The sequence below is a fragment of the Cavia porcellus genome, unplaced genomic scaffold (assembly GCF_034190915.1).
Source record: "Cavia porcellus strain 051 isolate PalLab524CR breed Dunkin Hartley unplaced genomic scaffold, mCavPor4.1 scaffold_20, whole genome shotgun sequence".
NCBI classification, from domain to species: domain Eukaryota; kingdom Metazoa; phylum Chordata; class Mammalia; order Rodentia; family Caviidae; genus Cavia; species Cavia porcellus.
The window spans coordinates 5,262,009-5,288,814 of record NW_026947503.1 but is presented as its reverse complement, the minus strand read 5'-3'; positions in this window follow the sequence as shown (position 1 = coordinate 5,288,814).

Here is a 26,806-nt window from a genome sequence, read left to right as displayed (position 1 = left end):
CGAGGCCTCTAGAAACAGTGTTTTCCCTTCCCTCTTGGAACAAAGAGGTTCCACTAGTTATTCTAAGGGTGAGGGTGTTTGTGGTGCAGGGTTTGTTATTTTTCCAGGTTGGTTTTTGTTTGCTTTTTTTTAATTTTAAATGGAATAAAACAGAAAAATAAAATGAATGGAAACAGTGATATGATAATAGGAAATCTACAATAGATAACTATATGGCACACTGTTGTCCTTTGCTCAGGCTATCAGTTTTAGGTTTGCAAAGTCAATAAAACAATACAGTTCCTCTGAATCAGTTGGTTACTCATGGTGGTGGTGGTGTGGAAGGACTTTCTCTCCCCAGCCTGCTTGCCGGCTGGCTCAGAGGTGGTGCTCAGTTTGGAGATGTCCTCTCTAAAGTAAAGGAAATTTCATAGCCAGTTGATCACATTAAAAGTTAGAGTCATTAACAAGCAATTTGGGCATGAGGTCTGTTTCCTCATGAGAAGGATAAGGCCTTTATAAAGAAGATTCACCCAGCATTCAGCCCTGTCGCCTTTCTGCCTTCCTGATGTGAGAACACAGTGCTCTTCCCTGCAAAGGATGCAGACAGAAGTCCTCACAAGACAATGGAACCTGTCAGGGCCTCATCCTAAGACTTTCCCTCCTCTAGAACTGTCAGATACTTGTTTGTCATCAAGTCCAAGTCTCATGCATTTTGTTACACCAGCACACATGAGCTCACCAGTTGACATTCCTCCCATGAAATAAGACTCTTTTTAACTTAGGAAGCCAGTGAAGATGGTTCCGGCTGCTGTTGTCCACACCCAGGTCTGCATCACATTGCACATGCTCATTTCTCTGAAAACCCAGTGGCGTTTGTGGGAAAAGAACCTGGAAGAGGTTGTGGGCTTCTCCAGTTTCCACATGCTCCAGGGATTCTGTGGTGCCCTTCCAGCCTGCATTAGAGCCTCATCAGTCTGTGTAATAGCGGGGCCTTTCTTATTCGTATCTACTTGCACCCGTTCTGGACAAGTGAGTGGAAAGTCTTTTATATCCCCACGATGATCATCCCACCTTTCACTCCATGAGTTGTCAGTCAAGCATCTTCAGTCCTCCAGTGGATTAAGAAGAAGGCTCTGACTTTCAAATTAGTGTAGGTTTTTTTTCAAACATGGAAGATTCTAAGTCATTACATTCCTATGTAGAAACACTGACTTAAATCATGATGTACTCTTCTGTTTATAGATTGATGCAAATAGATCTGCTAAAATCTTGTGAGTTTTGCATCTTTATTTATAATATATATTGTTCCAATTTTCTTTCCTTGTAATGATTTTACCTCATTTTCATATTAATTTATTCCTGATTTTCTAAAATGTTTTAGGAAGTATTCCTTATTCTTCCAATTTCTTGAAGATTTTTGAGGACCTGTTATTTCTACCTTAATGTCTAAAAATTTAGCAGTGAAACCATGTGAACATAGAATGAGGAATCCAAGGATAAATTTTTTGATTTTAAATTTAATCTCTATAGAGATACTTATTTTCTATTGAGTGAGTTTGGTAACTTGTATGTTTCAAAATATTTGTAAATTTCATTTAACTTGACAGGCTTCTTTGCATGGAATCTTTTCATAATATTCTCTTCTTATTCCTTTAATGTAGGCAGAGGATCTTCTGATATTTTTTCTTGTATTTCTGATCCTAATAATTGTTGTATTTTCTTTTAATTTATTCTTTTGTCCCTTAGTTTCTGCTTGACCTATAATAATGTCTCCCTTGTTTATTCCTAACATGACAGTTTTTGTCTTACTTTCTAACTTCTTTGATTTTTGTGGAATAAAATTACATCAATTTTCTTTTCACAGAATTAGCTTTTTGTTAGATTGTATTTGGGTGCCTATTTTCCAATTTATTTTATCTCTTTATTGTCCTCTTTGTTTAAATTTAATTTGTCCTTCTTTTAAAATAATCTTTTAGTGTAGAAATTTAGATCATTCGAGCTTTTTTAATGTAAGCACTTCAATATCACAAATTTATTTCATAGCACTATTTTGATGCATTCTACAAATTTTGAAAGACTAGATTTTATTTAATTCAATTTAATCTATTTTATAGTTTGCCCTATAATTTCTTCTTGGGTCTACATATTTATTCTGATATACTTGTTTTTTTTTAATTTTTAAATATAGGAATTCTTCTACTTATCTTTTCTGTGATAGTTTCTCATTCAACACAATTTGACAAGAATATATGCTTTGATAACTTTGATACTATAAAAACAAACCTAAACTCATTTTAATAGTCAGTAGTAGCCAATGTGTACTTATAGGTAAATAAATCTTGCCTGAATTTCCTAACACTATTGAAGAAGCCCAAGATTCCTGATACCTACTGCGAAGCTCTTGTCGAGAGGCATTTGTCTACTTAATTGCTCTCACCTAATATGGTCATAATGGAACTTTTGCACATCTTTGAGGGGGTCACAGAGTTACTGCCTGAAGGTCTTGGAGATTGATTGAATCCCAGGTGTTGAATATAAAACCAGAGGTCATAAAACCTAAGGCTCGTGGCTTGCTACCTGGTCAGATTTCTCTGCACACTGAAGAGCTGGAGTGAGTGGATCTTCTAGAAAGGATGAGCAACACTTTTCCTCTTTTATTTCCTTCAAAAGTAGTGAGTAACCATCTGCTCTTGTTCTTCATCATGTTATTTTTCAAACTACCACAAACTTGGTTGTGTCAAGCAGCATCAATTTATTCTCTCATGAGTGTTTAGCCACATGTCTGAAGCCAGGGTGTGGACAGCGCCACAACCATCTGAACAGGGAGGGGAAAGCACCATGCATGCCATGCTCTTGCTTCTGGCCTCTCTGGGAATGTCTGCTTATGGATTTGTCTCTCCAGTCTCCACCTTCAGCATCACACAGCCTTCTGCTTTTCCCCGTGCCTCTTTAATTCTTTAGGGTGTCAGCCATGCTGGATCAGGACCTGCCCGAATGACCTCATCTATTTCTGCAAAGCCCCTCTTTTCAAATTAGGTCACAAGAACAGATACACAAAGTTAGAACTTCAACCTGTATCTTCCTGAGGGACAAAATTCAGTCTGTAACAGATGTTTCCTAGACTCTTCAAATATAACATGTCCAAATTAAAATTCTGATCATTCCAACTGAAAATACCCAATAGCAACATTTTTCCTCATTTATGTCAAGCTAACCTACCAATCACTTGGGCCAACATGCTAATTTGGGGCTAATCTGTAAAGAAATTATGTATCTTTATTCTTTAGCCGACCCGCTTGTCACACAGTTCATTGTTACTACCTTGATTCAAGGCATCGTGCATACAACTGTATTCTTGTAGTACAACATAGATAATTGTTACTCTAATAATTGACTTTCCTCCCAAGATTTCATGATTATTAATAACACTGCAATGATCAACCTCATTTATGTATCTTCTACACTTAAGAAATTATTGTTTCCAAATAAAATCCTAGAAGTACCAGAGTCAATGTGAGTATGTTTTACATTTTGTTATATCTCCTTTGTTTTCAGAAAAGTGCTATGAAGCCTTCTCTTTGAAATGATCTTTAGTGTACAGCTAAGATATACTTTTTAAGCTTTCTTAGATGGGCCTCAGCTTTTAAGAAGAATTCATCTGTTCGCTTCTTAGATATGCTTTAATATTTGCTATTCACTCATCACCAAGACATGAGTCCTGCCCTTATGGACCTTAAATTTGATTTTAGAAAATAGGACAGAATAGTTATAATAAATCAATTATATGTGTATAGAAAATCAGAGAGTGATGTTCCCCATGGTAAACAAATACCAAGTGAGAGAGCCAAGATTCAGGGAGGTTAGGGTTTGATTTTGGAGAGGAGGGTTGGATTGGCATTATCTGGAGGTAGATATCTGATCAAGGACTAAGGAGGGAAGCTAGCTCTACCCGCTGTGGGGCGGCACTGCAGGCAGAGGGAACAACCGGCCAGCTCTCGTGGGAGCGACACTCTGCTAGAAGCACTGAAGAGGAAGAGGACCCGGGAGGTAGGGGTGTGTGTGAGGGAACAGGAGAAAGAGGAGAAGAAACAGAAAGAGGAGGAGGAAGGCTAGCAAGAAAAAGAAAAGAAGGAGAAGGAAGCCAGAGAGGTCTCGGCCTGCAACACTCAGTGTTTGTGAGCTTGTGAAAGGATTTGGCTTTTCCTCTAAGTGACGAGAAGTATGGATTAAGCAGCACGGTATTCTGGTCAAGTAGACTCAGTTACTGGTGGGTGTGGGGTCATTTGTACAGGAATAGTTTTCAGGGGTTCTAATCACATCACCCTGGGATAAGTACTAAATGCAAGAAGAAACTCTCTGCATTCCTTAATTTCTGAGAGGCATTTAATCAGAAATCTGTTTCTTGTCCAGAACACTTCATGTGTAAATTCAATATAAAATTAATGAAAATAAATACTAAAATGCCAAGAGTCATCTAACAATAAAGTAATCAATTTTAAGGGAAATTTTTACTAGTTTAATTAAATGTTTCAATTTTGAGAACAACTTCCAAGCACCAAAAATTTACTGCTGTATATCTGTTGAAAATTTCAACATCTGTTCATTGTGGATAAAATTTGTATCATTAATACAAAGTTATCTGGTGTCATGTTTACCATTCAGTTATGGAAACATTAAAAATGACCATTTGACACATTTTGGTTCCTCATTCATGAATTTTCTTTAATTAACTTATGTTGCAAGTTCATAGTTTTATTAAATTTTCTATTATAAGGAGCACACAAAGGCATTTATTGCTATTTCTTTAAAATCTTTTTCCCTCCAACTCTGTTTTCTTTTATACTTTATGTATTTTCTTTTGTCTGAACAACTAGCTACTTCATTATTGTCATTCATATATTCCTTATTTTTTATTTTAGTCTTAGGAATATAGCAATGAGGTTGGCAGACAGGATCCTTGAGTTTGAGAAGCACTCAACCCAACAGAAACTCCTTTGTGGGTCGTATGAAGATGCACACTCGGCCTGGAGTGTGTCGCATCTCAAAATGACGACAGTGCATCACGCATGTGCTGGGGGTACAGCTGTCTCTGCTCCTCATGGTCAGGAGAATGTCCTGCCATTGTACAGTGGCACTTTGCTTTTGAGGAGTTTTATCTCTTTGCTTCATTCATAGCTTACTTTTCCAAACTGAAAGACACTGTGAGATTCTGAGGATTTCAACAATTTGTGGCCTGAGTCTACTTTTTGGAGGCAGAGATAGAATCAAAATGCTTACTCTGATTGTTTAGAATCTTTAATTTCTGATTACTACCCATTTTCTTGAATGATTGCAGCTGGCGAGTTTTCACCTGATGCTGTATTTTATGCAGCATTCTGGATCTTTATATGAGGTTGTGTATGTGTTATTTTGTTCCTTTTTACCCATTTTTTCTCAGGTGTTGAATCAGTAACATCCTATAACCATGCTTCATTCTGAGTTCTTTATCTGAAAATCTGGCTCTTGTTTTAAAATAGCTGTCTCTTGGAAGGAAATTTCTTGATATTCTTTAATGAGCAATCTTTCCTGTCTTCCTGCAGTGTCCACAGCCATTCAGACAGATGATTCTGTCTGTCAGCTTCACACAACCATATCTGTAGGCTCTAAGTGAGTATCTGGAATCAATAGGGATGGAATCATGATAATTAAATTATAGCACTTACACGTAATTACACTTATGTAAAAAATATCCACCCCTACTCAGAGCTACTCCTGAATATGATAGACATAAATCTTTGTAAATGATCAGTTCTCCTTGGGGGGCGGGGAGAAGAAAGAGTGTTAATCTTAAAAAATTATGCCAGGGAAAATTAGGATACTGGAAGTATTTCACTTCAGTGAGATCATTTGATTCAAACTCTAGATTTAAATAGGCATTTTTCAGTAATTTTCATCTTTGAAAATTAACTTAGAGGAAATTCTTTCTGCAAATCTTCCTAGTGAGGGAAACTAACCCAGGCTGTTAGGCTTGACGATGGAGATAGGCTGGTCCTGGAGTCAGAGGTGGGCTACTATACCCAGCGAATCCTCAGAGACATGTGCAATGCTTGGCACCTCTTGAGCCTGATGCTCAGTTGAGTGAATGGCTTGATTAACTTGGATGACTTCACAAAGGAAGTGTGAGCATCCAAGCACCTAACATCATAACTGAAATGACAAATAACTTTGCCAGACAAGATTGCTCTGTGGAAGGAGCATGGACACACTGGGGTATTCCCATGACTTGAATCATGATGATTTTCAAAAGCCTGACTTTGGGGCAGGATAGAGTCAGGTGGAGATAAATCTCAGGTTGCAAAGGTGGCACTCACACTCTGGCTTTTCAGGTGCAGAGGATACTTCAGACTCTGTGAATTTGAAAGTGGACAGAATCTCAAAGAGCTTTCCAGGACTTTAACCTATAATTTGATGCTACTTAAGAGTAAGTTCATCAGGCAGAACACCTAAGAGGGATGGGACAGATAGATACGGGGTCTTTGTCTGGAGAACGCGTGGGCTGAGATCCGGAAGTCTCTAGGCGGACTGTGCTCTGTAGCTGTTAGACTATTACCCCCTTGAGCTGTAAGGTTCTAACTCTAAAGGTTCATTTGTCTGCTTGTAATAAATTTGGTTAGTTAGTGCAAATTTAGGTCACAATCACAGAATTGCTGTAATGATGCCAGGGCAGCTGGTGTGTCCAGTCGAGAAGTCCACATCTGCAGAGAGCCCAGTGATGTGCTTCCATGTACATGAAGCTGCAAAAGCCACTTTCTCTGGAGACTGATGGGAGAAACTGATGGGAAAATTTGCCCAGAGATCTGTGGCATGTGCGGGATGTCATTTTTTCTTCCAAATAGTTAGTGTCCTGGTAAGAGGACAGGTGGTTATAGTGGATTTGTTATGTCAGGCAGATTGGTGGGAACAAAGAGTCTGTGAGGGCAGTTTGTGGGGATAGAAAGCCGTTCTTAGAGAGCGCTAGAGCTGACTGGTAGGGAGGGCAGGCTTTCAGGAGCCCAGCGAGCTCCTCTAGTCAGTGGGGAGAAGAGGAACGTCCCAGACTCTGTGGGGCAGTCTCTGCACTGTGAGAGAATGCTATGGCTTCAATTGTCTGTTTTTACTTCTAACTCTTATATTTTTATGCCATTTTAGCTTATTTTTTCTCTTTCCAAGTATGTTTTAAAGAGCATTTGACTCATTTCCTTTTATTCTTTAGTTTAGTCCTCTCATCCTTTAACTAACTGCTTTAAATGGATCATCTGTTTCTCTTCTCCATTTTTTCACATGCATATTCCATTTCAGTGAACCTCAAGGATTTTGTTTAGTTGAATGTTGGTGCAAACATTTGATCACTGAGGGACAAAAGTGTTTGCAGATCACAGAATTTAGCAGGATGGGCATTGCTGTACCAGGAATAGAGTGGTTTACAGAATAAGGTGGCTGCAGAATTCTGGCTTTTCCATTTCTCTTCTTATATCTTCAAAGAGGCTAAAGAGAGGGAAGAGATGAAGAGAAGTTCGATAAATTGGCAAGACCCACGCTGGGGAAAAACCGTCCAGTGTACCTTCCACGTGCAACACAAGCTGCTTTTGATCGCGTGGAGCGAGCCGCCCCTGCTAGTTCTGCACTCCTGCAGGTGTGTGTGACGTGGCTTTTCCCTTCCCTGTAATCATCACTACATTCACACAAGTAACCATGAACATTTCCCTGATTAATTTTCATTAATTAATAATAAGTTAATTTCATTCATTCATTCATTTTCTTCTCTTAATTAAATATTCCTATCCAAATGTATTCTCTGCCACTGAAGCAATTTTAATTGTTAAATTCATACTTAACCACAAAGAAAAATATCATTTCTAAATGTGAATTCCAGGTCAGCACACTGTGGATGCCCGATAGAACGAGATGTGGCCTGTGTTTCTGAGCAACTCTTGGTCTGTACAAACTACATATTTGGCCAGCAGCAGCTGGACAGTGAGTTTGGAGAATAGTGTTCACTGAGAAGAGAGCCCACTGGGAAAGTAATTCCAATATGCATCTCCACTGCATCGCACACAGATAAGTTCATGACTGTGCTAGAGTAACACCACACACAGACCAGAAGAGTAGAGTAGAGCAAATGCTTGCTGGCCACGCTCCGCCCTGTGTGCCTCATTAACACCCTCTGCTTCCAGCCTGCCATGGGATTCTGGCTTGCAGTCCCATGCCATGAGACTATTGAGTGGTTAGCAAATGGTAGAACAAATTCTTAAAATTATTTGAAGAACTGTGTTATTACTGGCTGATTTTGTTAGATTTGGGTTAATTGGAAAGACAGGGACGTGCAGGCAAATGTTTATTTTCCTATGCCCATTCTTTATTTAAATACTCACATGCAGGACATACAGTTTGTTATTTATTTACATTTTAAATTAAATTTTGTTTTATATTTTTAAGATTTGCAAATGAAGTAATGAGATACATACTGATAGTAAAAATGTTACTATGATAAAGCAACTTAATGTCACTGTCATTGGTTAATCATTTTGCTTTAAATCATTGCACGAGAATATCTAAAATCTATTTATTTACAATGAATCTCATATATATCACTTTTTAACCCATAGTCTTCACAGTGCACAACAGTTTTCCAGCCTTGTGCGTCCGCATGTCCGCTGCTTTGTATCTTTGAGACATCTCCCTTTCCTACCTGCCCCCTTGGTAATCACTATTTTGTTCTCTCTATATATTTGAGTCAAAAAACAATTATACATGTTAATGAGACCAGGTAGTACTTTCCTACAGGATCTGACTTAAATTGCCTAGCACAGTATGCTCCGGCTTTATCCTGGTGTGACAAAGGGGAGAATTTCATCTTTTTTTAAAAGGATGTACCATATTCTCCTGTGTGTATGTACCAACCTTAGCAAGCACCTAAGTTGCTTCTATGTCATGGCCATTGTGAATTATGCTGTAATAAATAGAGAAGTACAAATACATACACACATAAACACACACACACACACACACACACACACACACACATATATGTATACAGGAATTTCTGGCCATATAGCAGTTTAATTTTTAATTTCTTTAGAAACTTTTCACAATTTCCCATTTTGACTTTCCAATGTACAGTGAAACCAGCAGTGACAAGTTTTTTCTTTTGTCCTTATTGTCATCCAATGTTTGTTATCTTCTGATTTTTTGAAAATAAGCATCCTATGTGTGGTGGTATTTCACAGTGGTTTTGATATAAACTTCCTTGATTAGTCCTGGAGTTGAGCACCTGCTGGCCCATTCTTTGGTCTCACTTGAAGAAGTGACTGTTTGGGTCTTTGGCCAACTTACTCATATAATCTCACAGAGTGTTACGTGCTTCCTATGTAGGGCACAGTTTATTGAGCATCTGCTTTTCCAGGAAGCAGATAGGTTGATATATGATTGAATTATAGACAATAGTAGGTGTTTTTTCTCCCTTTGGGTATAATAAATAAAACATTTAAAGTTTGGAGTGCTACTTATTTGGTACTTGAATGAGCTCATTGATTAAGTGCATATTTCTTATTCCTTTGGAATTTCCTTTTTCTGCTTTTAATACTGGTGTCAAACTCAAAGAGTATTTATGTGGATTCCAATAATCAATGTTATGCATTCTCTAAAATGAAATTTATTCTTCTGCCTTTCCCCAGAACGATGTGAAATGGTTAGGAGGCAAAATGAGATACTGCAGTTTTACGGGACTCACTTGTAATCTGAATTTCCAAAAGGTAACCACTGATAAACCAACCAGGCTAGTGCAGATGAACTGTGCATACCTGCTCACTCCTTTAAAATGTTAGTGTCTAAGTGATCCAAATTATGCTCTCTCCTCTGGAAATCTATAGAGCTATGCTCCACTTCTTTACTGAAATTACAAAATTATTTATTTGTCTTGCATTTGGAGAATCTTGGTTTAAGTATAATCTAGTATTTGATTTGAGGTTTGGAGTTCACTAACAATAAAATGGGAATAATTCTTGCCCTATAAATATACTGTGTCAAGATAAAAATAGAATAAATTAAAAAATAACCCACATTACAAAGTTTAACTAGACTAGTAAAATGTTCATAATACGCTATACAAATACAAAGTATTATTTCCAGTTAATATCATAATTAATATAATCATCAAAAACATATTTTTCTCACTAGTCTTACTTTCACATGGAAAATTCCATTGGTTTCATAAATTATAAATTTGTAAATGGATATAAAATAGAGTATACATATATGTACATATAAAAATACACATGAAGATTCTGTGCTTAATATAGCGACTTCCTTTTCATACTTACAAATGTGTTATGGCTATGTCTGTATGATGAAAAATGTGCAACTTTTAATTATTTAGGTACTTGACATTATCCAAATAAAATATTAATTTTCTACTTTCTGTTTATGAAGACACATTTTACCATATATTGCTTCTATTTAAGTAAATAAGAAATATTATTTAACAGTTTTGTAATCATGGTGGATATTTACAGAAAAGACGTATAACATCAGTCATGATTTAGTTACTAAATTAGTTCATGAAAATTATTGTTTACATCTAATAAGATGTACATCCCAACCCTAAGCATCTTGTTTGGCACCAAGAAAATTGTTTTAATGACTTAAGATTCCTTTTCCTAGAGGCAAAAGACAAGGAATATTGGCTCATGATTATTTCAACCTTTACTGCTCTGTCACCCTCTAATAGTTTGAAGGAACTTGGAAAGTCCTATAAAGAAGTACATCTGTCTGTTGTTCTTTCTAACTCTAAATAGTCCTGCCCTGGTGTGACTTGGGCCATGTAGGTACCTAGAGACCCAGCACAATGCAAATAAAACCCTTTGCAATTTTCTTATACTATAGAGATCCTGGCTCACTCTAGGGATTGTTATTAATCATACTCATTTTAAAGATAATTTAGTTTTAATACATTGTCAATGCAATTCTCTGGGGTACATAAAAAGTAATCTATCTTGTGCACATCTGCTGAGTTCCATTTCCTGATCCAGGAGCTGCTATGTTATATTTCTGCTTTTAGCTAAAGGAAGTGACCTGAAGTAAAGATGTGCAAAGTACATCCTGATCTGTGTTGCAACTTCCAAATGTCTTTGGGGTCACTGCTTAAAAATGGTGCCAGGGAATAATCGCTGCACATCATAAGCATTAGGAACCTTCCATTTCTCCTTATTTAGCTCTTACCTGGGTTGTGCTGCCAGGCCCTTTACTCCTGTCTCTGGTGAAAGCCTCACTATTTCAGAGAACTAAATAACCTCTCTGAGAAACTCATAAAGCTACAACTATAAAAAGGATCTGCTATTTAAGGCACTTAATTGGTCACAGTCCACTCCCACCAGCTTGCTATTTGCTTAGGTATCTGGAATAAAATTTATTGTGTCTAGAAATCATCCTTAATGCTTTGGTATTAGATAAGTCAGATGAGATTGGTTTTTTCCCTTTGTATTTAAAAATATCCAAGATTAGTAGTTCTGTTCAGTTCTTCCTAATACATGGAGATAATTTTATTCCTTATCTTGAACAACTTTTCCTTAAAAAGGGAAAGTAACACTTGCCAATACAAAGGACATTAATATCCTGATCTTCCATTTACAGAATGACACATTCCCTTTAATACCTTCTAGTGAGAAACTGCCTTTTAAAAGATCTGGGCAGAGTTGCTACATTATTTCATGAATGATCTTTAGTAAATAAAGCAAAATAACTTTATCTGTCTCTCACCAATTCATAGCATCAGTGAAGTCTGCTGAGTATATTATTGTACTTGCTTCATTCTTTGAAATGTCTGTCAAATATAGGCCTATCTGTGCATATAAGAGAAGAATTACTATGAAGAGGAAAATTAAGCACAAGTACCTTAAATATGTGCAGTGATTGCAAGAAATGTCTCCATTTCAGAAATTCTCTCTTCTGAGCAATGGGGGAGAGTGTTTAAATTGAGGGAAGCATGCTTATCTTTCTGGTATCAGAGACTAGGGATTTGAGGGTATCTCAGTGCTATGAACAGGTGCCCAGTGAATTCAAAAGGCATTTGAAATAAAGTTAAGTAGGAAAAAGATCAGCATTTGTTACTGTTTAGTGATATTTAATATTCTTCTATTTGGGAAATTTTTCCTGAGAATGAAAACTAAATTGTGTTGACAGAAAGCTTGATAATTTAAACTTTGAGAGCAGCTGCTATTGTCCAGTCCCTCACAGATAGGGAGGTGGAGAGACCGGCACCAACGTTTGTGTAGCTGGAGAAAGAGGCCGTGAAATGTAAAGAAGGACAATGACAGTGAGAGAAAAGATGGTGGAAGCGGGGGCCACCTCTTCTGCTGGGGGACAGCTCCCGGGAAATGACAACCAAACAGCTGTGTGAGGATGTGTATCACTGTCTTGAAGCTCAGGCACCAAAGGGAGAGGAAAAAAGGGTTTATCTGTAAAGAAGATCCAACAGGATGGAGAAGTGACTGATATGGACACCACACATGGTTCCGTGACATGTCAAATAATGCTCTTTCTATTAAAATGATTAGCTGACATTTAAAGATAAACTTTATTTGGTTTATTTAACTAAATTTTAGTCTTTCTATTAAAAGATATGACACGATGTGAGCTACAGGTGTGTTTCAAGTCTCAGTGAATGCTGGTGGCTTACCAGTCCAATTAACTCAATGCAAAATGACCAAAAATCATATATTTTTCTAAGATAATATAACGAGAAATATTAAAATGACAATTTTATCAAAGTTATTCAATACAAGAATCTACTGGTTGAAATGACACCTCCTGAGTGACACTCCAGATAGTGTATAAATAAACACGCTGCACAAGGGACACTGGGGCAAACGGTTAAATGGGTAAGGAGGTATAGAAAAGTGTGGTCTCTTTCCTGAGCAGACGCCAGCCTGAACCTGGGATGGCTCTGAATCCAAGGCAACTGTTCTTGAGACGTAGCCCCACTCTTTTCAGAGAGCAAGGACAAGGAAGAACGGCTTTGAGGCTGCTCCCACCGTGGTTTGCTTTTGGCCTTATCATTGTCTGAATTCATCCTCTGGTGACACCCCACAGAATGAATCTCACAGCAGGGCTAAACAGGAGAATCTTTTCAAGTGTTTTGTGAAGTTCCAAGGAGAGATCATAAAATGATCATTCGAATTTATTTTGAAGAAACTATCACATGTTATTAGCAATCTGTTTCTAATTCATTTAAATATTTCTTTATTTGGAAGCACTCTGAGCTGATCACAGTCTCTCGCAGAAGCGTCTGTGCTACCAGGGAGAATCTGCAGCCGCTCCAGGTATTGTCACTCGTGGTTGATTATGTATATCACCATAAACTGTGTTTATAAATTATGTTTATTGTGTCATAATTAGTAGTGCTAACAGTGCATAATATCAATAAGGTCATTAAACATGTAAATAATAAATAATGGCAATATCAATGCCACCATGCAGCATTGTAGCACCACGTACACTCCGTCAGCCCGGGTCCACATTTCTCATTGTCAGGCAGACGTGGAACAGAGCCAGTCACTGGGTTAATGAACACGAAGTGCAGAAGTGCAGAAGGTATAGCCAGACTGCCTTAATGGATGGCAAGGTAAAACCTCCAACCTGTTTTCTTAAGAAGTTTGGAAATGCTGCATACTGTGGCCTATATTACAAAACACAGAGGATTTTTTTTTTAGTTTGAAAAATAAATGTGAATGGGGAAAGATCTGGCATCTTGTTATTTACAATAACATGTATTAACATTCCTTGCACACCTGACCCAAAGTAAGGCAAAGGGGCAAGAGTGAACCCTAGCTACGTGATGTATTCTGCAGAAAAACACAGAGGAGGACTGTGAAAATCACAGGGCAGTAAACCTTCCTGGGCTGAACTGAGATGGGTGGCGCGGACTGGGCCACGTATGTGGCTAGGGCTCACTCTTGCCCCTTTGCCTTGCTCTCCTCTGTAAGTAAAACCAAGGATTGGCAGAAACTTGAAGAAAACACCCAACACGATAGGCAGAAGCCAAAATAAACAATGAGTTCGAAGAAGTTGAACAAAGTAAAGATTGAAATTGAAGAAGAATACTTAAAAATGATTACTCTCCTCAGGTAAGAGAAGCTATGGTACCAGAAGTACTTGTCAGAAAGTAGCATATTCTGAGGCCAGAAAGATCCCGTTGAAAATCTAAAACATAATTAAGAATGAAGAGATTGAGTTGAAGTACAGTACTGGTGAAATTTCAGAAGAACACACACACACATACCGAGGGAATTAGGGGAACAAAGACAGGAAAGCTGGAGCATAATTCTAGGAACTTTAACATCTTAGTAGACTTTTTTCATTTCTAGAATAGATTTCTAGTAAAAAAAATCTAAAAATTTAGTAGAGAAAAATAAACAGCAACAAAACAAAAAAAATACAAGAAAAAGTCTCTGGATTAAAAATTCTCCATTTCTACATTATTTTGGCTTAACAAGTGGCCAGCCCAATGGGCCACAATATCTCATGCCAAAACAGGGAATCATGATGTTCAGAGAAATAGACAAACAAAAGATCTTACCAAATAACAAAAGAGAAAAGCACTTTAAAATTTTCTGGGGGAAGTTACTTGCAAACCAGGATTCTCTACTTGCCAGTATTAAACTACTAGTCAATTATGAAATAAACTATCTTAATTTTCACAGCACCCCAAAAAGCATTGCAATGAACTCAAGAACATTAATCATTTCAATAAAGTAATAATGTTAAAAACAAAAAAATTAAAATGTGAGCTAAAATAAGGTGAAATAATGCTCTAAGACAGAAAGTCTTATCAGTAACTTGAACAACATCAAAACCAAAATAACTTTGTGTATATATTTTTATAGTTTAATTAAGCAGGATATGTACTCAATTTCTTTTCTAAATCTAGCATGTAATTCACATCAAAACTAGCACAACATAAAATGTTTTAAAACAATAGAAATAATTCAGCAATCATTTTACTATAAATATAATTCACAAGTTCTACATTAAGGTTTAAAAAATAAAATTAAACTGTTACTTTTAAATAAGAATTATTCTTAACCAAGCAGGATCTATTCAAAGAATGCATGAAAGTTTGTCAGAAATTACATAGCCCACTAAAATTTCCAGTGACTCAGACTTATATTGTTGCTAGAGTTCTCATTATGTGCTGTGTCCCTACTTTCAAATCCTTAGAATTATGTGAAAACACCAGATGTGTTTTGTGGTGCCTCTACAGAACCCACGGGTGGGTGAATGTAACTATAGCCGCAGATTCTTTGGATGGAGACTGAGAGACTATGTGTAATGCAAAGAAGATTGTTTGAGAACTGGATAGATAGTTCCACCTTGCTTTAGTCTGCAACCTGAACTCAGTTGAATACTCTTTTCTTTTAAACTTAGCATTTATACTCCCCTCAAATGAAGACTAACCTGGATAAGTGTTCTTTACTTTCTATAGAGCACTTTGATTAGGTGGAGTTTGTGACCAACTCCTCTCAGGTGACTGGGCTTTCTGTACCCCACTTTTCTCTATTATAGCATAAACTTAACCTGACCGACTTAGAGAGCTGATACCAGAACAAACTATGCAACACTATTACATGAACTAGTACTTGGAAAATTTTTGTATGTAATAAAAATGCTATCTCAAATTATTACAAAAGGAATCATGAGCATAAATGCATATGTGTAGCTAGAATCATGTGCTCCAATCCATTTATTAATTTACCCTTGCAAAAACTTAGAGGATTCCTGGTTAATACAATTGTAGTATCTTTTAATCTTAGTTTTGAGCATGATAAGCTGCTATGTATTGAATCTATCTACAGAGATACATTGGTTCATGAGCTTAATTCTTTCCATGATTTTGGTTGCACACCAAACAGGATGAGAATTGAATCAAATTCAATTGTTAGGTTCAATGCTAACCTTAAGGCGAAATTTGATTCAGTTCTTGTCCAATTCAGTATGAGATCAGAATCACAGGAAAAATTAAATTCATGAACCAAGGTACTACTATAGTAAGACGTACCTGAAAGGCTAAGCAATCAGGGTTCCTAACCACAAGGTCATAGGAAGGCATGTGACATTGAGCAGGAGACCAGGACATGGCAGGCTGGCTGGAAAGTAGGCACAATCCATTAATTACCAAATCCCAGGAAACATGCACAGAGCAGTTCACAAGCCCTAAACGTGGACTTCTCATGAACACTCAACAGATTTTCAAGAAGAAGACCTAGCCCTGACAGGACGGGGAGTGGATGACACATAAAGGACTGCTGGCATTAGGCTTTTAGTGCTCTGTTCGCTCATTGTAGCGTGCTCTCTCCCGGAGAACATACTTGTTTTCCTACTTTTATTGGCCCAAACTCCCTCCACAGAGCCAGTTTCCTTTCCTACCTTTAAGAAATGGAAAACTTAGCTATTGCTGCATTTATCTTGATCAATTATTTGCTCAGGTCAGAAAGAACCTAGAAATCACCTCTAGAAGGAGAATCTTGCATCCTAAAACCAAATAGCAACACTGTGACTTCAGAAAAGTTACGATTTACTTTTGGAAAAAGAACACAGAAACGTTATCTTTGCTTTAAACTGCAAATCATCAACATCACCTGTTCAAGGAGAAAGCAATGTGAAGCCTGCGTCTAATCAGGAATTCCAGCAATCTTCCAAACAAGATTAAATGTTCAGCTGTAAGGAATCAGTGAAACATACTATGAGATATGCTAATATTGCAACTATTTAGAATTTTATTTTAAAAAAGGAAATGTGTTTTCAACACTGTCTATCTATTTCATTAATTTCTAATCATAATTAATGTGCAGTTCCTACCAAGGAAATGTTACAATTTGAGAGACGAGGGGTGGTAATGCAAGTGATGTTTGAAAAAAAACTTCAATACTTGTGTATTTGTATTTGTAAATGAAAACAAATACTATTGTTTTTCTAACATAAAGAAAAATAGCAGTAAGTTTTGTGTGCCTGCCGTGATGTGTTCTATGGCCTAGTGAGGCATGTTTATAATCTTTTGTAAACTTGGGTGTAGTTTCTTTTGGTTGCATTTTCTATTCTTCTTGGCTCCATATTTTGTTTTCCTTATAATATATTTGTGTTTTTTCCTATTTGCATTTGTGTATTTTCTTCTTCTATGTTTAAATCACAGGAGAAGGAACCAGGCATCCTCAGCCAACATCACAACTGTCATACAAGTACCCTGATAGAAGAGACCAGGAAGCTCATCCAATATTATGGCAAAGCTGCGAGGACATAGCAGAGGGGCCCGAGCCACCAAAGCCAATAGTGTAATTTTTTACGGGCATCCTAATGGAAGGGGCCAGATCACTCATCAGGTAGGCTGATGTAAACACTTAGCTTCTAATTAATCTCCTTATTTATTGTTCAGTCCAGTCAGAACACAGTTTGATTCTTCTATGTTCCAGACATCAGGCTAATTGTTGGAGACACAAGGAGGAATAAAATTATAGAGTCTGTCCTCTGAAAGTATTGATTATCTTGTTTCCAGACCACAGCTTATTTGGAACAGGAAATGCTAAAAGCAGAGAGAATGTGGGCAAGTGTCTTGACCTCAGAAGCAATAGGGGAAATCTTTTCAAAAGAAACCCCACCTATACAGTGTCATTTTGTGTAGGTGCAGGTAGCTATACCACCCTTCAGTCTCCAGCATCACTGAATTTCATAATGTGTAAAACCATAACAATGGACATGTTCTGGACTCTTTACAAAAAGGCAGGGATGCCAGATTCTATTTTAGAAACAATTCTGCTAACATTATTTTATAATTACATATATGCATAAGTTTCACATCATCATCGGATAAGCAAAGAGCACAATGAATGTTCCAACTCCAAATTTCCTATTATTGTCATAAGTGGCTGGATTATTTCATCCTAACAAATCAACTCTCAGAAGTTTCAGAACTGTCTAGCATCATTATAACTTACCAGCAAGCAATTTAAGGAGATACTGAGAACAGATCTCCATTTTCCAAAAATGTCTTCCTAATTTGCAGGTATTAACCATGTACATTCACCAAAAGTCTAATATACCGATGTGCTCAAAATGCAAAATGTCAGCAGAATGGAGAGACCTTGCTGAATTGAAAGAGTGAGGGATATGTCTTTTGGATACCAACCTCCGAAACTCTACTAGAGCGGTCTGTCACTTGACAATAAGCTGCCCATAAATAGGCCTGACAACTACTCGTCTCCACAGGCAGCAGGAGTCTGCTGGAAGCTTGAGCTCAGGCTCTGGGTGTAGTGTGATGAAATGGAACATTTGAGGACCACACAACCACCCTGCAGCAGCTCATAAAGACTCCATCTTAGGCCTGCCCCCGACACTGCCTATCTGGTGCTCACCTCCTCCAGGAACCTCACTAATGAAACATCTTCCTCTTTCACTGGAAGCAAGCATGAACAGCATGGCAGCTGTTTGAACTGGCTAAGGAGGTCATAGCTGGGCTAACTGCAGTGATCTGACTGATGTTCCAAAGCTCCCGTCCCCAGACGCATCTGTAACTAACTCTCTGTGATAGAAATGTCTGACATTGTTCTTGTGTTTGCCAGCTTGCCGTGTCATAGCAGATGGCAAATATAAAAATAGCGTGAAAAATTTCCCCCTGAAATGCGCCCTTGGAAAATGCTGTTAGCCCAATAACTGATGCTGCAAGATGTCCTAACATTCCAGCTCTAATGAACAGAAGTAATACTTCTCCTCCCCTTAAAAAAAAGACCAGATATTAAAATGCTGTGCTACAGCGAATGGCTAGTAGTTATTAATGTCATTACTGGTTGCTCGCTGAAGTCACAAGTGCCCATCTCCCTCAGCCCTTTGGAAACAGCCCAGTGCCTCCCTCCTAGAATCTGCATCCATTAGAGGAGGTGGATCTCTAGAGCAATACAGACGGGGAGGTCTCTTGTTAACATGAAAGTGTAACTACTTAAATTTGATTACCTTGTTTAATGAAGTGTCGAATTTATTTACAAGATGACATGATGAATCACATTACAGCTACCATAAATCAGCTTATAAAAATGGACAAATGGCTCAACAAAGGGATGCATTTACAAATGTAAAACCAAGAGATCTGAACTCATTCTAAGATGAAGAGATTGAACTCATCCTATTATTTTCGACTACAAAAAATAGAGCTCTTTTGAGGTGACCCCAGAAATTAAACTTGATGATTTGCTTCTTAAAATCCTCCATGTCCCTATAGCTACACCAGGTATATGAATTCTTCTCTGCAACACCCGCAATCACAGCTCCTGAGCTCTGGCACTGGAGGCGAGAACCATTGTGATGTCTGACAACAGGACAGAACTGCCAGGGGCACAGCTGCATGGTGACAGCTTTTGTTGCTGCTTTAGTCCTCCCTCCCTCCCTTCCTTCCTTCCTTCCTTCCTTCCTTCCTTCCTTCCTTCCTTCCTTTCTTCCTTTCTTGCTTCTTTCATTTGTGTTCTGGTATTAGGGATTGAACCCAAGGCCTTTATACTGCGTTATATCTCCATACTTTTTTCCCCCTTAATTTTGAGAAAGGGTATCACTAAGTTGCAAAGTTGTACAGGCTGGGTTTGAAATTAGGATCTGCTTGCTTCAGCCCCCCAGAGTTCTGGGATTATGGGTGTCCACCACACTTGACTTTATTTTTAATTTTCTTTGTAGAAAACTATGCATTTTCACAGATCACAGGGTAAAAAGCTGTGTCCACACTGGAAAATTCTAGTTCAGATTCCTCATGTGCTCATCAGGGAACAGGAGACTATTTGATGTTTAAGAGCTAGTGCGAGGTTAGGCAACAGGAAGGATTCTAAGTAAGGTGCCTCCTGTCATCAGCTGCCTAATTATGGGCTCTGTTTCATTCTCTGTTTTACTCCTCTGCAGAGGTAGCTAATGTGCAAGGGAAAGACTCCAATTAGGCAACACTCCTTGGATCAGAGTGCACATTTACCAGCTTGGGCTATGAACCCCAAGGTCTTCAGGAGTGAGTCAGGGTGAGAGAAGACGCAGTAACAATATCTGCGCAATCCAACCAGGTTGACAGCATCTAAATGGCACTAAACACAGTGAGAACACTGAAGAGTGATGGCCTGGGACCCATACGTTTGCAAAGTGGAGGATTTTCTTTTGGATCCATGAAAGCCATGTTTCACAAAGATGTTGAGAGAAAAGTATTAAAAATATTCAGTAGTTATCATTATTGGCCACGCAACTATGCAACAAAGATTTGATGCTTTGCTAAGTTTATGTTCCTCTCACAGGTTATATTTACCTCCATCAGATACGGTAAACACATTGCTAGTTTGTCTTAGAGCTCATAATCTAGTTCTATTGCTTAGGAATTGTGTGACCTGATCAAATGACCACTTTCCCCATCTATAAATGGGGTTACTGACACCTGGCTTTTCAGGCACATCCTGCTCTGGGAGCCGGAGCGCCGAGGACTCCATTCTGGCCCTGCCAGCTGCTTTGACATCTATCGCACTATTTCTTCCTTGATTAATAAGAAGTTTTGGGGTCTCCTTGATCTCCTTGATAACCTTAAAGTGACGATGTGTCGAGGATGAGAAAACAGACCTCAAACTGAGGAATTCATCCCTGGATCGGGGGTCTGAGAGAACAGAGCACCAGCACCGGCAGGAGATCACCTAGCACAGAGTCCAGCGTTCCAGAGCACAGCAGCCCCTTAGGGAGGTGGCACCGCTCCTCCGTGTGCTGTCTGCTGTCTGGATTGCTTTGCAGATTTTCAGGCACCAGCTCACAGCACCGATACGCGGGAACTTCACGCGTGTGTGGCCTCTATGGGGCTTCCCTGGGGGTGGCAAGAGAGGAGTGTTTTTGTGCAAAGCGGCAAGTTGGGGTGGGGGTGAGAACAGAAAGGGCGGCAGGGAGCCTGCACCTCTCACATCTGCCCAAGTCTGCAGGTAGCTCCTGGTGAGTGACAGGTGTACCTGGACACCGCATCAGCTGCCAATATGTTATGAGACCATGGTAACAATCGCCCATCTCCAGGGAGCCGCATGCTTCGTTCTTCACTATCAGACATGAGAGAAATAATTTCAGGTGCCAGAAAGGCTCTCTATAAAACAAAACATTTGAACTTTCATTGCATTGGAGTTCACCCTGAAGCCACAGCTTTGATACAGTTTTTAAAAGTGTCTTTCTTTATGTTTACAATTAATCCATGATTAACTATAAAGCATGTTTTGGCATATAGGGTACTAGTAGAAAAGGACCCATTTCTTTCTTTTAGAGACACTTGTGAATATCATATACTGGTATAATAGCATCTGCTTGGTGATGCTTTACAATCCCCAAAACTTTCCCACATATATTCTAATTTTATTTCATTTAAACCTAACCAAAAACATGTGGTTACAAACACCGAATGAATTACAAAACTATGTCTCTTCTGTGTGCATGATACCAAGTTTCACTTGAAGAGGTGCTAAACATACACTTACTAAAAATTGTCACCATCATTTCGGGGGAGGTTTCCCTTCCATCTAACGTGCCATTTGCGATGCTGAAGAATCAGCAAGGTAGTTGGAACAGCAGAGCTGTCTGGTGCCGTTTCCTGTTTTTTGGTGAAGTACTGTATGCAGTAACGTACAAAGAAGATGTTTGGATATGGGGCCTATGAGTTCCCTGCTCTGTTTTCCTTTCCAAGTCCTTCTTTATTTGTTGATCTCTGCTTCACACATAAAAATCCAGGGAAAATGGAAACAAATTTTCACAAAAGAAGCATCAGTTTTATTTATCTTTCTCACTTTGCATGCTCCATTTGAAAGGCGAGGCATCACATGGTAGTAAGTTATAAATGATTATTTATGTATAGATGGTGCTATCCTCAGTGAGCCATCCTATTTCATGCCCTTGTCCTCAGTTACTAAACCCAAAGTCTTCAAATATGACAGCAAAGAAAAGCATCTAGAATCTTGGCTTGGGAACAACAGGATGCAGGACCTTCCCTGGTATCAACTGTTCAAATAGTTGGGGATAAAGCTCAGGGTTCTGGGTTCTCAGACTGCTGGGATGGTAGAGGCTGGACTGTGCACCCTGGAGCTCCCCATGTGATCTGTTATGGCACGCACAGAGGAAGGTGGCGGCTTTGTCCCTTGCACTGGACAGCTGTCTTGGAGGTCTTCCTTATAAGACGTAACAAGAAAAATGAAGTGGAGACAAAATCACGTGTGGTGCCTTGTACGCATGTGCGCATCACAACCTCATTTGAGGAATGGAGAGGAGAGGCAGCATACTGCATGTGGAAAAATTGGTGGAGTCCCAAATTAGCTGCACAATAAAGTGTTAATTTCTGAAACTGACTAATCACTGCTGTAAAATGGGCACATAGCCAGCATACGATTCCGAAGGTCTTTATTTTATTTTTGGATCAGAGAAGAACAGGATTAAAGTGGTTTTGATGTATGTGGACTAATCCTGCTCTGCTCCTCTCCCTCCCTCCTGTCTCTCTGTGCCTTCTCATAAATGCCCATTTTCTGTCCCTGAGTTAGGATCACCCAGAGTTAGGATCACATATACCAGGAGGCCCCTGCCTGCTTTTTGCAAAGCATACAATGATTTGCTTTATTCAGTGACCCTCAGCTCTCCTCCTGGGCCCAGCTGGTTTCTGCAAGGATGGCTTTATTACTCTCACCTTTAGGCATGAGCCATCCCTTCACTGCTAGGCTTGTCTATCTGCAAAGAGGAGAGCTGCTGAGAGCAGAGAGCTGGAGGAGTGGATTTTGAGATATGTTAGAAAGTGTGGCCCATGCCTCCTCTTCCCAAGGACCAAGCCCACTTCTCTCAGGGACGCCCTTGTAAGAAGACAGAGGAGTTGTACAACATTTTGCCCAGTGCATTTATTCTGATGTTTCCAGGGTGGATTCCAGCACTTCACCCCATCCTGTAGTCCTAACCAACAGGCAGAGGTGGACACTGGTGGTGCAGTGAAGGCAAAATGGGCTGGTATGGCAAACTGAGCATGCGCTCTCAGAAGACCTCCCAGGAGTCTCTGCCTGAGAATGGCCTTGCTCAGTCCCCTAGCTGGAGTCAGTGAGCCCCCTTAGTCCCCACAGATTCACCCGTCTCTCTGGTCCCTGCAGCTCTCTCCATGCTAAGGCACAAACATGAATTTAGGTCAGTTTTTCATTCTTCAGCCTAAAACACCCTCACTCACCTTTCTTTCCTCTCTGCGTGCCTCCCTGTATTTTCCTAAGGCTCTGACTGTTACATGTTCATCCATTTTCAGCAAATGTTCATGCAAACTTGTAATTACCAGAGTAAGAAAAGCCTTGGAAAATTAAAACAATAATACTGAAAAATCTGTCTTGTCTAGTCCAGGATAGTGGTGTAGGGCAATGTGTTAGGGAGCAGACCCTCCCCCAAAACCTTCTAGTCTAGTCAGGTAACATTTCTGTATCTCAGTTTCTCTCTTTGCAAACTGGAGGCACCTATAGCAACCACCTCATAGAGCCACTGGGCAACTCAGTTCCGCGCAGTGATCTGGTGTGCAGTAACTTGTGCATGTCTCCAAACCTGCGACCTGAATCATTAACTTTTTTGCTAGTGCTGTACTGAGAAGAAACATGGACAATCATTGCCCTTATCCAGGTGGAACAGGCTCAGGCTGAGTTTCCACGGAGCCTACTGTGGGAATCTAAGCTGGAGCCCAGAATTCCTGTTTGCATAGGATGCAGGTATTGACCCAAAAGGATTTTTATATAGAGGAAGCACGTTATGTCAGCGAAAACAGTCCTAAATTCTAAAGAATTCAACCTTCATATTTTCAGACTTTTGTCACTTTAGATCATTCTCCCATCTGACTGATTAATACGGCAAAAAACCAATTTTGCACACTGTTTTGCTTTTATTTAATTAAAAGGAAATGAAACCACGAGGTGTAAATTATCCTTCCTTTTTCTTCTTTTTTTCTTCCCCCTTTCTTACTTCTGTTAGAAATTTCCTCTCACCAAAACCCACTTGGGAAATTTCTGTTCCAGGAATGTTTTATGAGGTTTCAAGAGACAAATTAGGTGATTTGAATAAGTTAACATTGTATTTGCTGCTTTGAAGATTACAATACAGACCTTAAGTAATCAATGCTACGTGACTTGTGGGTGCTGCAAAGCTTCATTAGCTGAGATTTTGCAGAACACTTACGGATCCTCAATCAAGGGATTGCCATTATGGAAGCGGCAGTGTGGTAAGGAGCACTTAGCTGATAGCAGACACACACAACTTAAATTGTCTTCTCGGTTAGTTTGTGGAGGACACGAGGCTCTATAATGTAAAAATGGAAACACAGCCTTGGATTAGGAAATAACATAGCATTACTGGTGGTGTTCAGATTGTAACATTAGGCTTATTACTTCAGAGAACTTCAGTGAGATGCAGACAGGACATATTGAACTGATTTTCAATGTGAAAATGTATATTCATTCATCTTTGTAACCTTAGCATCCCTGACCCTCACCAATGGTTACAAGCTTACTTCGGAACAGGAAGGCATTAATTAAGCACTTTAGTGAACACTCTTTGCCTCCATTCCTGCCATCTTTCTGGTAGCCTACTTCCACTACTTACGCTTTCGGGGAGATTGAGCCTCTCCTTGACCAGGAGGAAGATCATTTCAGAACAAATTTGAATCTATATTGAGTTACAAGAGCACCCACTCTGTCGTGATGGCTTAACACCCTGACTTGATGATCAGTTTCTTTCTTCCAGCCATGTCCCCATGGTCAAAGATCTATTGGTGGCTATGAACTTGCCCTTATTCCCCACCCCATCCAGCAAGAGCATGACTATGATTCTGCCTGCTAACATGCCTGCCACATTCTTTGCTCCTGCCCAGAGGCATCAGGGTGAAATGGAGAGCCATGCAGAGCCCACCCAGAGATTCTATAACAACCATAGAAGCCACAGGAGCAGTAAATGGCCCTCCTCCTGCAGACTCCCTCTCAGGACTTCCAGATTTCCAAACAATACAGTACTAAAAGGACAGCGGAGGGTCAACAGGAGCAACGTGCCATGCAGCAGGAACCTGGAGCTTCCGGTCCGCAAGGAGCCTGCAGGCTCTGAATTCAAACTCGCGGGTTACCGTGGGTTAGACAATGCACTTCTCACAGGATCAGACCACTAGAATGTCTTCAATACTTACCTGAGAGTGTAAAAGCAAACAAGCCCCATTTCCTACTGCACACTGAGCTAAGCGTCTCCTGGTTAGAAGCGCTCCAGAGGCTGCCTAGATTTGCATCGCTTTTTTTTCTTCTGTTGCTTAAAGTTGTGAATTTGTAGATTTCTGTCTGAGCTCTAGCACAGCGAAGGAAGTGCTCACTCTACGGAGAGTGGATGCAGGGATATGGCCACCCTTTTGGGCATCAGAAAGCCATACGTCCCGGGCTGTGCAGAGGACTAGGGCACCTTCCCACCTTTCTCTCAACATGCTTCGCTGTGTTTGCTCCCTGTTTCTTCCTTCTGTCCTCACCACCTCGACATAGGGCAGATATACTTTTGCATCTGTCATTCCCTTCCTGTCATTTTTCTAACTCTCCCATCACTCTGATTAGTGTACCTGCATCCAGTTTTATATTAGTGTCTTCCAATCAACCTAGAAGCCACGCTTTTAAAGGTAGGTTGATTTCTGGAGAAATAAAAACAATCAGAATATAATAGCCAACAGACCGGAGGGCCAAAGGGGAGAGAAAGGCGCAGAGCCCAGATGGGGTTTTATGCAGCTGCACCCCGCTTGCTCCCTCTCTGACAACTCTGAGCACCGTGCTGGAGCCTTTGTCCTTTTGGTTTCCCTCTCACATCTTTTTTTTCTTTTCTTTTCAAAACGAAAATAAAATAACCCACAAAACAGGCTTCGGTGTGTATGTTTGTTCATGTTTTAGAAATAAAAAAAAAGAAGCCATGCATTGTGTGAGAGAGAACTGCTCTGCGGCGATCGACGAGGGTTTATTATTCTGAGCAGCACTCAATCAAATGTGGCCCCATGAACAGAGAGTAATGCTGGCGAATCATCCTGGGGGCTTTTCTTCTGTGTGTGAGTGGTATCCATCTGTCAGCTGTCAGTGCCGGTGAGAGATATACAGGGCTGTCACTTCTCGTCAACCAGCATTTGTGAAGCCTTTTGCAGCTGCTACACAACACATACTGTCCTTCTTGAAGGCCAGTGAGGAGTCTCAGAGATGATTGTGCTGGCCAGGGTGAAGGGGGGAAAGAGATGTGAGGATTGCTGGAGGAAAACAATGTCGACCGGTCAAAGACATAAGTACAAGCTACATTTGTTTCCTTAAAAAAAAAAAAAAGCATTAAAAAAATCCCCTTAGAAGGTAATGTTACCATACTTTGTTTCCAGAAAATCCTATGTGGGTTTTAGGGCCTGTGAAACCCATAACAGCAAAGAAAATTTATATGGCAGTAAATGAATATGTTCAAGGTAGAGATGGTGATACATATTTTTTAAATCAGCAGAATATAAAGACAGCATACATTTTTATGTCCTCCCCTATATAAATTATATTACTACAAAGGTTATGCATATGCATAATAGTTTGTGTAATGAGATGTATATTTAATATGTGTTTGCAACACAAAAATGAACATCATGAACCATAGAAATGTCCATTATATAATGATGCAGATGTTAAAATCTGGGTTAATTTTGATATGGAAACACTCTATTAATCATGACTCTAGAGTTCCTTTGGACATTCCAGTGTGTTTATTTATAGGGTGACTTTCACTTAATTGAATTATTTCA